The sequence below is a fragment of the Passer domesticus genome, chromosome 11, assembly GCF_036417665.1.
Source record: "Passer domesticus isolate bPasDom1 chromosome 11, bPasDom1.hap1, whole genome shotgun sequence".
Classification (NCBI taxonomy): Eukaryota; Metazoa; Chordata; class Aves; order Passeriformes; family Passeridae; genus Passer; species Passer domesticus.
In genome coordinates this window covers 1,236,488-1,251,116 of record NC_087484.1, presented here as the reverse complement: position 1 = coordinate 1,251,116, position 14,629 = coordinate 1,236,488, and the positions used below count along the sequence as shown (strand labels likewise).

Below are 14,629 nucleotides of genomic sequence, written 5' to 3'. Positions count from 1 at the left end.
TTTAAATTTGATTTTTGGGTTGTTATTATTCAATATTTATGCAGCAGAATATTTGTGTTGCCACTCCCTGAGACTATAATTTTACTATTACAAAAATTGCTACTTTTCTTAAATCCCTGGCAAAATGTCCCGTCCCAGGAAGAGCAAACCCAGGAATTCCACATGAAAGGAGGATAGGGAGACTGCCAGAACATTTCTTTGCTTGCTGTAGTATTGCAGTTGTCAGTGATGAGAAAAGCATAGAATGGTTTGTGTTGGAAGGGATCTCAAAGATCATCCAGTTCCAACCCCCAAATTATAAAATTATATTAAAAATGGTTTCTGTTCCTATAACAATTCTTTGCCTGTAACCTCATATTCTGTCGGAGATTGCTGCTCAGATACTGGTGACTTCCATATGGAGAAGTTCCAGAGAAGGTGTGACCTGGACCCTTGGCACCATCCCCTTCTGCAAAGGTTTAGTGCTTGCTCAGCTACAAACAACACTGTTGTGGTCCAAGGTATTTAGGAATAAGGAATCAGTAACCTGAGCCTCTCGCTTGGACACTTTTTTTTCATTTTAATATCTTACTCTGGAGTGAGTAAACAGAAATAGACAATGGTTTAGAAGTGAAATCTACATGCTTAGGAACAGCCTCCCAGTGCAGACAAGGAAACGCATGTTTTCCCTGGAATTTGGGAGATTTGGGAGATTTGGCACAGCTCCTCTGCCTTTCCAGCTGCTGTGAACATCCCTGCGCTCTGGATGTCAAATACCCAGGACTGCAAGTGATGTATGAGGATGTCAGATGTGTGTTTGGCTGCTGTGCCAAAGGTCTTTAAAGTGCAGTTAAGAACAGCTCAAGCCCCAGAAGGGGTTCAGTTTTACAGTGCTCATCATTTAATTCCTGCTGGGGAAGGAAAAGGTGGAGCTGGGCTGTGGAGTAACCAGGGCTTCTTACAAGCATGCCCTAGTATTAACCTGGTCACTGGATTTCGGCCAAAACTGTTCTCTGAAAGCATTTTAGGCACTCCTGGTTGTGAATTCTGCTTGGCCAGATTTCACCTGGAAACCAAGGCCAGCTCCCAGAGAACAATCTCCATTTTTCTTAACCTGGGATAGGGGAAGGTGTCCCTGCCCATGGCAGGGCTGGAACGGGATGAGCTTTACCATCCCTTCCAACCCAAACCACTCCGGCTTCTTTGATGCTGTGATCTAGGCTTTTATGGCTTTATGAACAATAATAAACCAAAGAACTGAACAGAAGGAAGCGCCTTTCTGGGGAGCCCGGCATCCCATCCCGGGGAGCCGCATCCTGCGGGAACGGGGCTCCCGGGGCTGCCGTTCCCCTTTTCCCTGCGGAGAAGGCAGCGGGTCTTGGTGGGAGACACGGGAATAAAACCGGGAACGGCGCCGGGACCGGTCCCGAGCAGCGGCAGCGGGGGACACGGACCCGAGCGGGGCCGGCACGGATCTGCAGGGCTGCGGCTGCCGCTCCGGCATGCGGCGGGCTCGCCTCGAAGGAGACCCTGCGGGCGGGGAGGGAGAAGGGGAGCAGGGGGAAAGCGGGATGGTCGGTGCAGCTGGGATGGCCGGGATGGCCGGGGTGGCCGGGATGGCCGGGATGGCCGGGGCAGCACCGTCCCCACAGCGGCCGCCCCTGCCCTGCCCGCCGCCGCCATCGCCTCAGAGCGCGGGCGCGGGGCGCCCCCTGCTGGCGGCGGGCGGCCGCAGCTCCCTGAGGGCCGGGCTGGCCCGAGCCGGGCGGCGCTGGCCCTGCGGCCCGGGCACCCCGCGAGGCGGGATTTAATCCCTGAATCCCTGAATCCCTGAATCCCTGGGCACGGCTGGAAGGGCACACAGAGGGTGATCTGCTCCCCTGGTACAAATAGGCCCTCCAGGGCTGGGCAGAGGGGCGGGATCACCGCCTGACCTCAACAGCATCACGAGACCTTCCCGGTGCGGCGCCAGCACCCGCCTGCTGCCTTAAACACGGTTAATCTGATCAACAAAGACCACGGTACAAAGAATTCTAATTAACAATCCTAGGATCTTTGTAGCGATCTTTGTCCCTTTAGAAACATGGAATGGTTTGTGTTGGCAGGATGTTAAATCCCATCCCATTCCACCCCTGCCATGGGCAGGGACACCTTCCACTATCCCAGGTGGATCCAAGCCCTGTCCAGCCTGGCCTTGGACATTTCCAGGGATCCAGGGGCAGCCACAGCTGCTCTGGGCACCTGTGCCAGGGAAGGATTTTCCCGAGTATCCCATTTAACCATGCCCTCCTGCTCAAGGCTCTTCCCCCTTGTCCTATCACTCCAGAGCCTTGTGAAAAGTGCTCCTCCAGCCTCTTTGCAAGCCCCCTTTAGGTCCCGGAAAGCCAAACATGAATATTTTAAAATATTTTGATAGGGAAGAGTGTTGTATAATTTACTGAATTTTTAATACAGTTTTACTTTTTATTCTCATACAGGCTCATCATGTCAGTGGTTGCTGCAGCCTAGCTAATTAACACGGGGCTGGGGGAATGATTAAAGGCAGGCTCTGGGTATCTGCATTGTTCTGGTTTAATTGCTGCTCAGGCAATGATTCAGTGCTGGTTTTGGCACTTGAGCTGCATTTGTCTGGCACGGTGAAATTCCCTGATATGTCCATGACACTCGTCTGTTGGGGATGGGCAAAAGCAGGAGTGTTTGTAACAGTTCTGGTGGCAGGCTTGTGCAAGGAATAGGATTTGTTATGTGGGGAGGACCAGGCTGGAGTGGAAGGTGTCCCCTCCATCCCAGGCACTCCAGGATTCTGTGGTTGTAGGAGGGGACACCTTGGATGGGCTGACCCTTCATGCAAGCACGTTGTCCAGCTGGCCTGAATCCACCCCTGCTTCCTTTGGATCTCTGCTGTAGCCTTGTCACAGGTCCTCTTTCTCACCTTGTCTCCTTTTGTTCCTGAATTTTTAAAAACTCATGTTAATCATAGGAAAAAAGGAGCAAAAAAGCAATCTGTGTGTGGAAAAGTGGTGTAAAGATAACTCTAAAATCCTTCCAGAGACTAAAAAAAGTTTTCAGAATCAGAGATTGAGATTCCTGTGTTTATCCAGGCCTGTTGCTGTCCCTGTTCCTGAATAAACACATCTTTGATGCCACGAGTTACATTTCATGACACTCCCTTAAAAAAGAAGTGACTAAAGAGAGGATAATGTGGAAGACAGCCAATTACTCCATAAATGTAAACGACATTAAAAGTGGTGTGTAACATTATATATTTATGGCTACAGTTTTGTTCTGCTGTCACATAAGAAAATGAATAATGCATCAGTCCAAGAACTCGTCATTAAGTGAATTTCTTTGTTGCCTTGCTATTCAAATATAAAAATCCTTTGTGTGTATATATGTGTGACATTAACCCCTCCTGGGAGCAAAATACAGGGTGGCTGAAGGCACTGCTAGAGTGGCAAATCAAAGTAGATTTTATCATTTAACAGGTGAAGTAATGTTAAAGATGTGAAGACATTCAGGAAGGTTTTTTTTTCTTTGGATGAGAGGTGATAAATGCACTTCACTTCTAAAAACAAACTCCTCAGTACGAGAAGAACAGGGATGCTCTGAATCCAGGGGAGAACCATGGAAATGGTTCAAAATCCAGCCGGAGGTGGCCCTGACCACCCTGCTGGGGCTGGGCTTGGTGGCCACTGGAGGAACCTTCCAGTCCCAATCCCACTCTAAGCGTGGGACACTGAATAATCACAAAGATCAGACTCTTACTCAGGTGGTTGAAGCTAAGCTGAAGAATCTGCTGAGCTGAGATCTGCAACCTCCTAAAAACATCTCTGAAGTTCATGGTCTCCAACCCAGCTCCCATGGGTTTCACTCTCTTTTCCGTGTTGCCTTCCTCTAATCCTTGTCCTCCTGAGGAGAGAGGGGAGCATCTATTTACAGCCTGACAAGGGAGACCAGAGGGCCAATCTCACTTCTGATTAGGAGAAAATTGCCTTCATGGTTAAAGCCACTTAAAGTGGATATGGAATTTCAGGCCCCAGCTGAAATCCTCATCCTGTCCTGAGAGTCCTGCTGAGGGAAAAAAAGGAAACCCTAATTCAGTTGAATGAGGGTGAAACAATTTTGGTGTTGTGCCTCCCAGGCTCCTCAATGTAGATGCACGTGATGAGTTTGCACCTCTCAAAAGTAAGATTAAACTTATCTGAAATACCATTTATCTCAGAATGCATTAATCTGATTTTTTTTTCTATTTTCTCCTATTTCTCCCTAACGTAATTGACAGCAAAATTGAATTGGTTTCCTACAGAGTTGGACTTGAAAGGTGAACACTGAATTTTCTATTACTTGGTTTTAATGCAATGTGTACACCTCACGATTTGATAAATTCAGACCTGCTGGGGAAAAGCCAGGAACCACATTTTGGACACAAAGGATCAGATCTTGTTTTATTTCGCAGGATCTATTGGTTTAAATTTTGAAGTTATGAGAGGAAAATGGTTTCTCTGCAAAATGTGTTGAAAATTCAGGGAGTTGGTTTCTGGAGCAGGAGCTTCTCAGGTTAGGGAGGATGTTGGAAGAAAAACAGAAACAGGGATACCTCACAAAAAACCCCAAAACAACCACCCCATAAACAAACCCAAACTAACAAAATCCCCAAAACACAGAGAAACTGAGGAAATGAAAACTTAGTGAGGATTGCTCAGGAACAGGGCAGGACAACATGAGCAGAGTGAGAAAGAGATGAAAATAAAGAGATATTTCCTTCAAAAAGAGACATCTGAGAGAGCAAAGAATCATTAATCCAGACACCAGAACAAACCAGTGACCTGGTGTCGTCTGTTCCTAATGGAGTAGGGAAAAGTCTCTGGCTAATGAGTAATTTCCTAATTGTGGAGTGCTGAAAAGCTTTGCTTAGGGAAGCAACGTCAGGGCAAACATCAGGTGAGCCTAGACCTGACAGCTCCTGCCTCAACAGGTTTGGTAAGCTCGAGGATTTTCCAATCCTACATTCTACAGTTTCATGTTTATTTACACAAAGAGTTCTACAAATCCAGCAAACAAAGCTTTGCCTGCCAAGCCGCTTCCACATCAGTGCTGGTGTGAATGAATTCCAGTAAGGTTTCCTGTGAGGTGCTGCCTCTGTTCTGTTTCCCCTGGTTTCCTTCCGTGCCCAAGTGACTGCTGTGCTTAGCTCTGCTGCCGCTGTGACATGAGGTGCTGCTGGAAGCGTCTTCCCCTTCCAAAGCCCCGTGCTCCTCCGAGGTGCAGCGTTAATGATGGAAAGCTTATTCAGCAGATGTTTTAGGGTTTTTAGTGCCTTGCTGAGGCATCTCTCCGTAGCCGGGAGGAGAACTGTGCTCAAGCAAGGTGTGAGCACTTTGTAGAGCAGGTAGTGCTTCTCTCCCGTGTAACTCAGCACAAATCCCTGTGTTCGTTTGCACTGCTATGGATTAGCTGGTTTCATTAGCAGCTTCAGAGGCCGGGTGATTAATATTAATAATCCCTGTTAGCCTATAGACTTAATTAGGGTGAGAAACAGCTGGATGCTGTGCGGAACCAGCCCTGGCTCCAGACGCGGTGTCTCTGCCCTGAGTGCTGAGCTCTTAACTCGGGCAGCTGGGACCGCCAGGTCCTCACGGTTACCTATCGATAGCGCTCCTCCTTCCTGCTTCCAGGACCCTGTTAAAGGCTCCTGGCTCCTGCCCAGGACCTGGCAGCGTGCTTGGAGCGCTCCCTGGAGTCGGGCGGGTTTTTCCTGTGTGGGGTAGCCGCTTTTGCTCTCCTGGGTGAGTTTTCCTCCCTGCTGCTCTCAGGGACAGGGGGTTCGTTCCTTGAGCTGTCAGCAGCAGCTTCCTTCGTTTGTCCTGGCTCTCCTTAAAAACACTTGTGCGAGCCGAGCGCAGCTTTTGAGGCCTTCGGGCACTGCGAAGTGGGAAAAGCCTGCAGGAATGTTGGGAGTGCGGGGCTGTGAAGGGCTCCTTAAGGCGCAGAGCTGCAGCTCCAGGGGCACCGACCCAGCGCTCGATGGTGGGTCGGGTTCAGGCTCTGAAACCCCGGCAGCAGCGGAGCTATGCAGCTCAATTAGCACAGCTCATAAACTATGCAGCTCAATTAAGGAAGCCCTGTCTGTGGAAAGCCAAGCCAGTGGAAGGAGATGTCTGAAGTAATAAAATATGCGTTCAGTGGGGAAATGATGCAGGTGGTTAATGAAAATGTTACCTGAGATGTGAAATGCGAATGTGTGTGGGGATGTGAAAACAAGGCTGGGTGTGTTTGAGTTTGTCCAAAGGGAGGCTGAGGTGACTTTTTTCTGTTGCTTGTGAATATTTTGGAGACCTCTCCGAACCAGCAGTGGCTATAAAAAAAAGAGTATGCAAAGTTTCCCTATTTGTGATAAACTTTATCACCACGGTGGCGCAGCAGATGTTGGGTTTGTGATGCAAATGAGCCTTCGGAGCAGGGCAGCTGTTAATGAGCTCTGAGCATGGCACCAGGCAATACCCACCTGCAAACCCGAACAGCAGTGCCCGGGCTCGGCAGGGTTTGGCTCCTCCAAGACCTGGGTCATAATCCCCGAGTTTTATTCAGGGAAAACCTCTTTTAATTTCAGCAGGGGCTGAGACTGTGGCTGGTACGCTGTAACTGGAGAAGAAGCAAGACTTGGTATGGCAACAAGGGGAACCTTTACGTGGTCCTCAAGGCATTTATTAGTGTCCTGGCTGATTCCACCAGAATCAGGGGAATGTTGCCTGATTTTAAGAATATGAGTGCATTAGGGGAACACTCATGGGTGTCCTGCATGGAGTGCACATATTTAAAGGCCATTTGTAAGTGGTGATCTGTCCCCTGCTGAGGCTACCCCAGCACAGAGACGTATTTGAAACTCCTTATTTGTCCCATTCCAGATTTCAGCCTCAAACCCAGACCATTATTAGCCAAACTGAAACCCTCTGGAGGTGTGATCTGTGAGTCCTGCACCATTCTCCTTGGTTTTCCCTGGCTGATTCCTGGCATACAACAGGATTTTGGCATTGGGCCTGGCTGCAGGGACATAAACCTGATTTTGCCATTAGCCTGTTATGTAGGGAGGGGAGTGGATTCTTATGAATACCCAAAATTAAAGAGACTCCAGCCTGACTGTGAAATTAATAGAGCTATCAACCCCCCCTCTGTCATTATACAACAATTGTTAATTATTTACAAGCAAAGTTCTGCAAGAACACTATTGTAGCTGTCGGCATTGTCATTATTAAAATTAAAACACTTTGTCTGGGTGGAAGATAACATGAGTCATTTTGGTGAAATGTAATTGAAATGTAATGAATACGGAATATTCTGTTGCTTTTCCCCAATTAGTCAGAGGGAGAACAATAGCCTGTCTCTTCCCTAACAAGATGTTTGTTTTTAAAAGTCTAACAAAATAAATATTTCCAGGGCTTTGCTGAAAAAGGGCGTCATTCATTGTAGCTGTTGTAATAAAAATTAAAACCAATTTCTTTTTTTCCAGGATGGGGAAAAAACTATTTTCATAAAGTAAATTCTCTTCTGTCAGCTGATGAAAGATCTATATGAACCGTTCTGCTTTATTGCCACAATATCTTAGTTTGTCTTATTATTACAGCAAAGACTTTAAAGCTCATTTTTTCCCACCCCCTGCCATAAGCACCTTCCACTATCCCATGCTGCTCCCAGCCCAGTCCAGCCTGGCCTTGAGCACTTCCAGGGATGGGGAATCCACAATCTCTGGGTGATTTTTGCTGCTATTGAAAGTCAAAATTAGGTTCATGGTGAGCAAAGGAAGCTCTGAATTCCTGCTGTACAAGGAATAAAGTTGTTATCAGATGCAGAAATAAAATCCAACCCCCTGCCTGTGCTCTCCTGGTCAGACCACCCTGCCCTGTGAAATTTGTTGTGTTAAAATCTCTTGTTTAGAAAATGAATTTCAGAGTGAGACTATTTCTGTCATCATCTCATGAGCTTTTATACAGTCTCGTGGAAGTGGGAGAGAAGCTGTGTTCCTGTCGTTCCTGAGCTAAAAGGAAGATGTAGGAAACACACAATTGGATTTCCCTTAAAGAACAACAGCAACAGTAACTTTAACATCGTTAAAGGAATGTGTTCACCCCCCATTAATTTTGTATTTGATTGCCCAGGCTGTGGTGCAATGAGCAGGAGCAAAAAAGCCATTAGGAGGAATTGCCATCAAAATTGAGGACCTGTGTGACTGAATGTGTATTCTAGGGAGCAGATTTTTTAAAAAACCTATAATTTATGAACTCCTTCAGTAATACAGAAGCCCTAACAAGAGTTGTACAAATGTTTCCCCTCATTATCTTTGGGCAAACAGGCTTTCCTTTCTCCCAGCAGCTGCCCAAGGGTGCTTGACCTTACACTTGGCTGTTCCCAGTTGGTTCCTTTGATATTTCTTTGGCTGTTATTAGAAAAATGTCCTTGCTGGGACACTCCCAGTGGGGCTTTGCTGCTGTGCTCTCCCAGGAGAGGAGGACACAGCCAGGCTCAGATCCCTAGGGTCAGCTTTAGTTAAGCTTGACTTGGTAAGAATCTGGGATTCATTTGTCAGAGGGAAGTTAAGGGGGAAAGCATGGACATTCTTGGTGAGGAAGGATCAAGTGTGTGCAGAACGCCTCTGGAATGCTTTGGAGATCATTTCTGTTACAGCTGCCAAGCTCTGAGGTGCTCAGGTAGGTCCTGGGGACAGGTCCCACCTGGGCGGGTCCCTCTGGAAGGGCTGGCTGAGGTTCAGGAGCTGTGAGATGCCACAAGTGTCAGCTGAAAGGTGCATTTCCTCGCTGTCCTGCCCTCCCCTGGCTTCTCTTTGGGCTAAAGCTCCTCCAGAGGCACTGAGAGGCTCCAGCCTTTCAGAAGAGGCCCCATAAGTAATATTAACTTCTGCAATTTCCTTGTTACTCTTAAGCAGGTTATTAATTAACTGAATGTAACCACTGGCTGTTGATAAATCCTTTTAACTAATTCAAATTCCATATCGAGCTGGGAGCACTTTCACTCGATCTGCTGCCCAAGTTAAGCTGGGTGAGGAATTATTCCTGATGTGTTTTCCAGCACCGGGGTTGGGGCAGAGGGAGAGAAGATATTTGTTTGCTTGATTCCACATGACAACTCCAGGGTAATTGAATAGACTGTACGGTCGGCTTGACAGGGCTGAGCACCCGCCAGCAGCCTCGCTCACATACCAGAGCCAGGGGGATGGAAGGGGCACTGGCAGCTGGGATGGAGCCCATCCCAATTTCTCCACAGAGCGCCAATTTGCCATCAATTATTCATGTTTTTCTGAGGTCTCGCTTCTGAGAGGTATGAATAACTTAAATATGTGTTCGTGTACCAGCGAGAATAATGAATAAATTACTGCGAGGAGGGGAGTTGGGGAGCAGGGCTGAGTGTTAAATAATGGAGGGAGTTTGGAGGGAATGTGGTCGTTAGCAGCGTGGCTGTGCCGGGGTTTCTCTGACTGCAGGAGCTGTGGCTGTGGGGTGTAGAAATGTGTTACAGTGATGCCTGTGAGGGGTGCTGGGAGTTGGCTGGGGGTGCCAGGGAAGGAAGAAGGAGTGTTTGTGTGTGGGAATGCACCTGCAGCACCCCTGGATCCTCCTGGGACTGTCTCCTTCCCCTCACCATGCTCAGGGGCACTTTGTCCCTCCTTCCCCTCACCATGCTCAGGGGCACTTTGTCCCTCCTTCCCCTCACCATGCTCGGGGGCACTTTGTCCCTGAGCTCCAGAATTAAAGCCTTGCTTTGGGGGAACCCTGGCACGCTGAGGAGCTGCTGGTCCTATTAAATCACCAGCTGGAGAGACACTGGGGTGGACTGCCAGGTACCTGGGAGGAACTTCAGGACATTCAGTGCTTGTCTAGTGACTGCTGCTTCAGGAGACTTTGAGGTTCAGTGATTTTTGCATTTATTTACTGCTCTAGTCCAATTTTCCCTGCCAGAGTGGCATTTTTCATGACAGGGTCCCTGTATTCTGACCCTGCAGTCTCTCATGCTCTGCCCCATTTCCTCCTTCATTCCCTTTAGACAGAAATGCACATTATTCCCTTTGTAAAATTTTAAACCAAATTCTTTTTCTGTTAGATCACTGCAGTCTTAAAAATAAGTCACAGATCTAAAAGCTCGTTAAGCAGCCTTGAAAATGAGCAGCTTTTGATGGCATCATTGTGACAGTGATGGAATTGGTGTTTGTTATGAAGCAGTTTATTCCATTTTAGCACTGTGTTGTTTAGTTTAGTCTAATATTTTAATATCATGGAAACATTTAAACATGGAATTCTTACAAATCTGCCTTACTGCTGTTAAAAATGCGACGTCTTATGAAGCGTTATATAAAGCATCAATGTGTGCTGAACCAGCAGCCAAATAGGATTTCTTATAGATTGAAAATCTGAGAAAACTGTCTTGACAGCACCCAGATTATCAAGTAATTTATGTATATGAAAAATTGATCAAGTTGTCTGTTTGCAGCAGTAGAAGTTGCCAAGTTCCGGAGTACATTCCTACATTCTGCAGCAGTGGCTCCTGCACGGGTTGTGCAGCCAAAACTGCCTCGGAGCTCGCCGAGATCTGGTTCACTTTGGGCAGATTGTGACCCATAAACCTGCTGATTAAACCAGTTCATCACAAGGGAGAATATTCCCATTTGGAAGGACCCTGAGCTGCCTTCAGGCTGTGGTGGTGGCCCAGCCCTGGAATTGTGGTAGGAGAGTGTCGTGGTTTGGCCGAGATCTCTTACAAGGCTCTGTAATTGCTGACTGTCCTCAGTGGCCTCCACAGGGACACAGGTTCCTTGTGTCCAAGAGCTGGATGCTGACAGCAAGCCAGCTCTCAGCACTGCTGTGAGGTGTTCCATCAGTAAATACCAGTTTTAACCCCTGAAATTAATTCTAGGGGTTAAAATTAATTATTGACTTCATAATTTATCATTTCATCATCTGGTCCAGCTCAGCATCCATGGAATTTTAAGGGATGTGAAGTGTGGAAACCTGTCCTGACAGAAAAGAGAGAGGCTCATAGGAAACAATGGTTGTCTTGTGGGAAGATTTTAAATATATGCAGCTGATCCCATGGGAACTGCTGTAGACTATTCACCCTGTGTGAAAATGATGCTCTCTCAATATAATCTGTAATCCTTTTCTTTCACTGAAAAATGTGAGAACTTTATTTCCAAGTTTTGAAAGAATGCTCTGTTTTAGGGAGTAAACGCTTTCCAAGCATAAAAATAAAATAAATTTTGATTAGTGCAAAACAGAGGGGAAAGGTTCTCTGAAATATCTTGTAATATTCTGTCCATGAATTGTATATGTGGATGTTCTTGGGAAATGTATCCAGGCTTTTTTTTTTCCCCTGGGTTGGTGCAGGGGGGAAGGAATATCCAGCAGTCTTGGCAATATTACAAACTTCTGTAACTCTTTGAGACAGAAATTCCACCAATTTTTTTTATTGTAAATTGGGGAAGAAGAATTTCAACAGAAGGGAATTCTACCTGAAATTCAAATCTTTCTTTGAGGATATTCTAATCTTCCTGCCATTCATGGAAAAGGAAATGACAAGTAAATATGCAGTTGTTACAAACGTTTATCCCCAGAGCATGGAAGTGCAAACCTGCTCTGTCACTCATATGAATAACCAGCCCAGGGCTCAGCAGAGCTGCTCCTCTGGCCTTTAAGGGCCCCGGTCCCGAGGGTTAAACCCTGTCTGGTGCAAACCAATCATTCCTGGAGCAGTCCTGCGGGGAGTTTCCATTCTGGAAAGGCAGAGTCACTAATGCCATTTTCCTTCTGTTTTCCTCCAGTGCCTTTCATCCACTCTGTGTAATCCATGAGTTAAGCATGGCAACATGGCTGCGAGGTAAGGAAAGAGTTTTTGTTTCCTTTTTAAGGCTACTCAGAGCTCTGGGCTGTGTTGTGCCCGTGATAAAACAGCTCCCAGTTCTCTAACACAAGTCTCTCCAGGTCAAGGGAATTCCCAGATCACTTTCCTCTCCTGTGGAATTTACTAGACACTGTAAGTTACATTTTTGAAGTGGATGCTCATTCCATACCTTTTAGATTTTTGAAGATTTCAGAAAATGAGCATGGCCTTGTGTTTAGCAAAGAGCTTTGGCACCTGTGGTGGCTCAGCCCTTCGGTGGGGAATAAGCAATTGGAAATGGGAGCATCCCTGTCCTCATTGCAGCTCCAGCAAGGGAGAAACCAGAAAATCCTGTGAAGGTTCATTTAAGATGAGCTCCAGTGGCCTGAGTTCTCTAAAATTCCTTAAACAGAATGAAAGCTTTCCTGATGGATGTTGTGTAGCACAGAACTAGATTAAAAATGTCATTGTGCAATTGTTTGAAGGTTGTGGTTCTGTTTCAGTGGGATAACACCCCAAAATCAAGCAGCTGGATTTACATTTCAAGTATTTTGGATGTTAAGGAAATTATTTTCTTGTAGAATTTCCTTCACTGTAAATATTTTTTAAAAAGTATCTTCTCCCTTCCTCTTTGGTTTAAAAGATTATATTTTTTTTTCTTGTCCTTCTAATGTCATTCTGCAGAAGCTGAGCTCCTGATAAACTGTAAGGCTCAGCCTTTCAGCTCAAGTTCAAATGGCTTTTGGATGCCTGTAGGTCCAACTGCCCTTTTACATGGGATTTTTATTGTTAATCTTCTATTATTGGGGGAATTATTTTGCAAACAGACCAATTCAGTAGCTTCAAGCTCTGAAACCTGTCAGGCTGGCTTTTATTCTGATTGCTTCTGATAAGGAGCTTTGGTAAGAATGCTGTGCCTGCAGCAAGTGGAGAGACTCACCTTGGAGGGGAGCAGCTTCAAGGTCCCAGGGAAAGGGTGGCTCTTTCAGCTTGGCATGAAAAGGGAAAGGGAGTGTTGAAAATCAGATCAAACCTTGGAATTAATGTGGGACTGCACCAGAACCAGTGCAAGTGGTTTGTGTTATAAGCTGAGGGTTTTTCCCTGCATAATGATGAGTTGAAGTTTGGAGTGCTGGAGTTCCTGCTTTTCCCCATGTTTTGGCCTGGGAAAGGTGTGAATTCCTGCTGTGAATCCCCTCCGCAGTGCCAGGGGGATCCAGGCAGGATGGACAAACTTTGGCCAAACCCTTTGCCTTGTCCATTCCCTCGGTGTGTGGGACACAAATACAGCCAGTGAGAAAACTCTGATGGGTGGTGTGGTCTCCGTCTCTCTGATGGAGATTCAAGGTGATGAGACACCTCAGGAGCTACACCCTGCAGCAATTTCATTGCCCAGCTTGACCCTTTAAAAAAAGAAAATTTAAAAATGACATTTTATAAGACACATGATTTGTTTTCCCTCTTGCTCAGTGCCAGCTGCCTATTAATAGCAAATCTTGTAGTGAGCAAGGAAATGCTTAAGGAGCAATTCTCTTTAATGCTGATGGAAGGAAAGTATTTCCAGCACTGTTACACAATGTAAGCATTAAGAGGATTTGCTATAATTCCATTTCCAAGGGCTCACAATAAAGAAATGTTTTCCTGCATTATCCTGAGTGTTGTCTATAAAACTCACATAAAATTCTGTGTTTGGGTAGAGCTCAGGACCTCTCTGAGAAGCTGCTGTGCGGGAGCACACCCAGGGGAGGATCATTTGCAAAAGGCCAATGATATTCCCAAGGATCAGGGAATATCCTGAGCTGGAAGGGACCCAGGAGGATGATGAAGCCCAGCTCCTGCAGAAAGGGCTGCTGTGTTTCAGAGCAGCTGATCCAAGGGAGGGCTCAACAGACCTTCCTTCCTGGAGCACTTTTCTGCATTATGTGGGCACATTTTGTTGTGCTACTCCTGAGGCTCATGTTAAAAGCCAAAGCAAACCTCAGACCCTCTTTTGTGCTCGTGTAAAGGCTGCAAAACAACAGCATTTATTCCTTTGGCCAGGAAATCTCCTCTCCAGCAAGGCTGTTCAGTTGTTTGAAAGAAAGACAACAGTGTGAGCTTACTCAGGGCTGCTCCCCTCCTTCCCAGGGAAGGATAGCTTTCCACTAACACAGAGAGTTCTGTTTCCTCTATTAAAAACAACTGCCCTCGAGTGGAGCAGGCTTTGTATTTTGCCCTGGAAACAGAGCAGCTCATTCAGAGATAAGGCCTCGCTGCATTTGGGTTCCTCGGTCACCTGACGGAGCCCTGGGTAACTTTTAGGCTGCTTTAGCCTGCATTCCTGGCATGCCTTCCCCGTGGCACCGCGATTCACAGCTCCGGGATGCCTGCCTGCCTGCCAGCCTCCCCGGCTGCCTGCTGCCCCTGCCCGGGGGGACAGGAGCAGAGGGACAGCCTGTGTCCCCAGAGCTCCTGTCCCCATCCCTGAGGAGGCTTTGTCCCCAGAGCTCCTGTCCCCATCCCTGAGGAGGCTTTGTCCCCAGAGCTCCTGTCCCCATCCCTGAGGATGGCCTGGGAGGATCCCAAACAGGTAAAAAAAATCTCTCTCTGGGGCTTTCTAAACTTTTATTTTTGGACTTGGGAATGGCTGAGTGTGAGCAGGTGAGAGTAGCTGCCCTGCCACCCTCCCTGTGGTTCGGGTGGGTGATTTGTGCCTCGGGATTTGCAGTCTCAGCTCCTTTCTGCTTCTGCTCGGTGGGATTGGGAGTGCTGTGTGATGGCATTGGTA

General features: G+C 47.0%; 1 protein-coding gene across 12 annotated transcripts in view; it reads left to right on the top strand.

Moving 5' to 3' along the window:
- Positions 1–1,826: 1,826 nt before the first annotated feature.
- Positions 1,827–14,629, top strand: part of VEPH1 (ventricular zone expressed PH domain containing 1) — a 63,205-nt gene continuing 50,402 nt past the window's right edge. For 2 of the 12 annotated variants that reach the window (XM_064385045.1, XM_064385049.1), the window contains exons 1-3: positions 8,740–9,309; positions 10,477–10,708; positions 11,804–11,859. The gene's annotated coding sequence lies outside the window, so the exon portion shown is untranslated. Of the gene's footprint in view, positions 2,001–5,669; positions 5,766–6,082; positions 6,643–6,884; positions 9,310–10,476; positions 10,709–11,803; positions 11,860–11,963; positions 14,432–14,629 lie in introns of those variants that run through there. The other 10 variants (XM_064385057.1, XM_064385046.1, XM_064385047.1 and 7 more) reach the window with 10 other exon arrangements.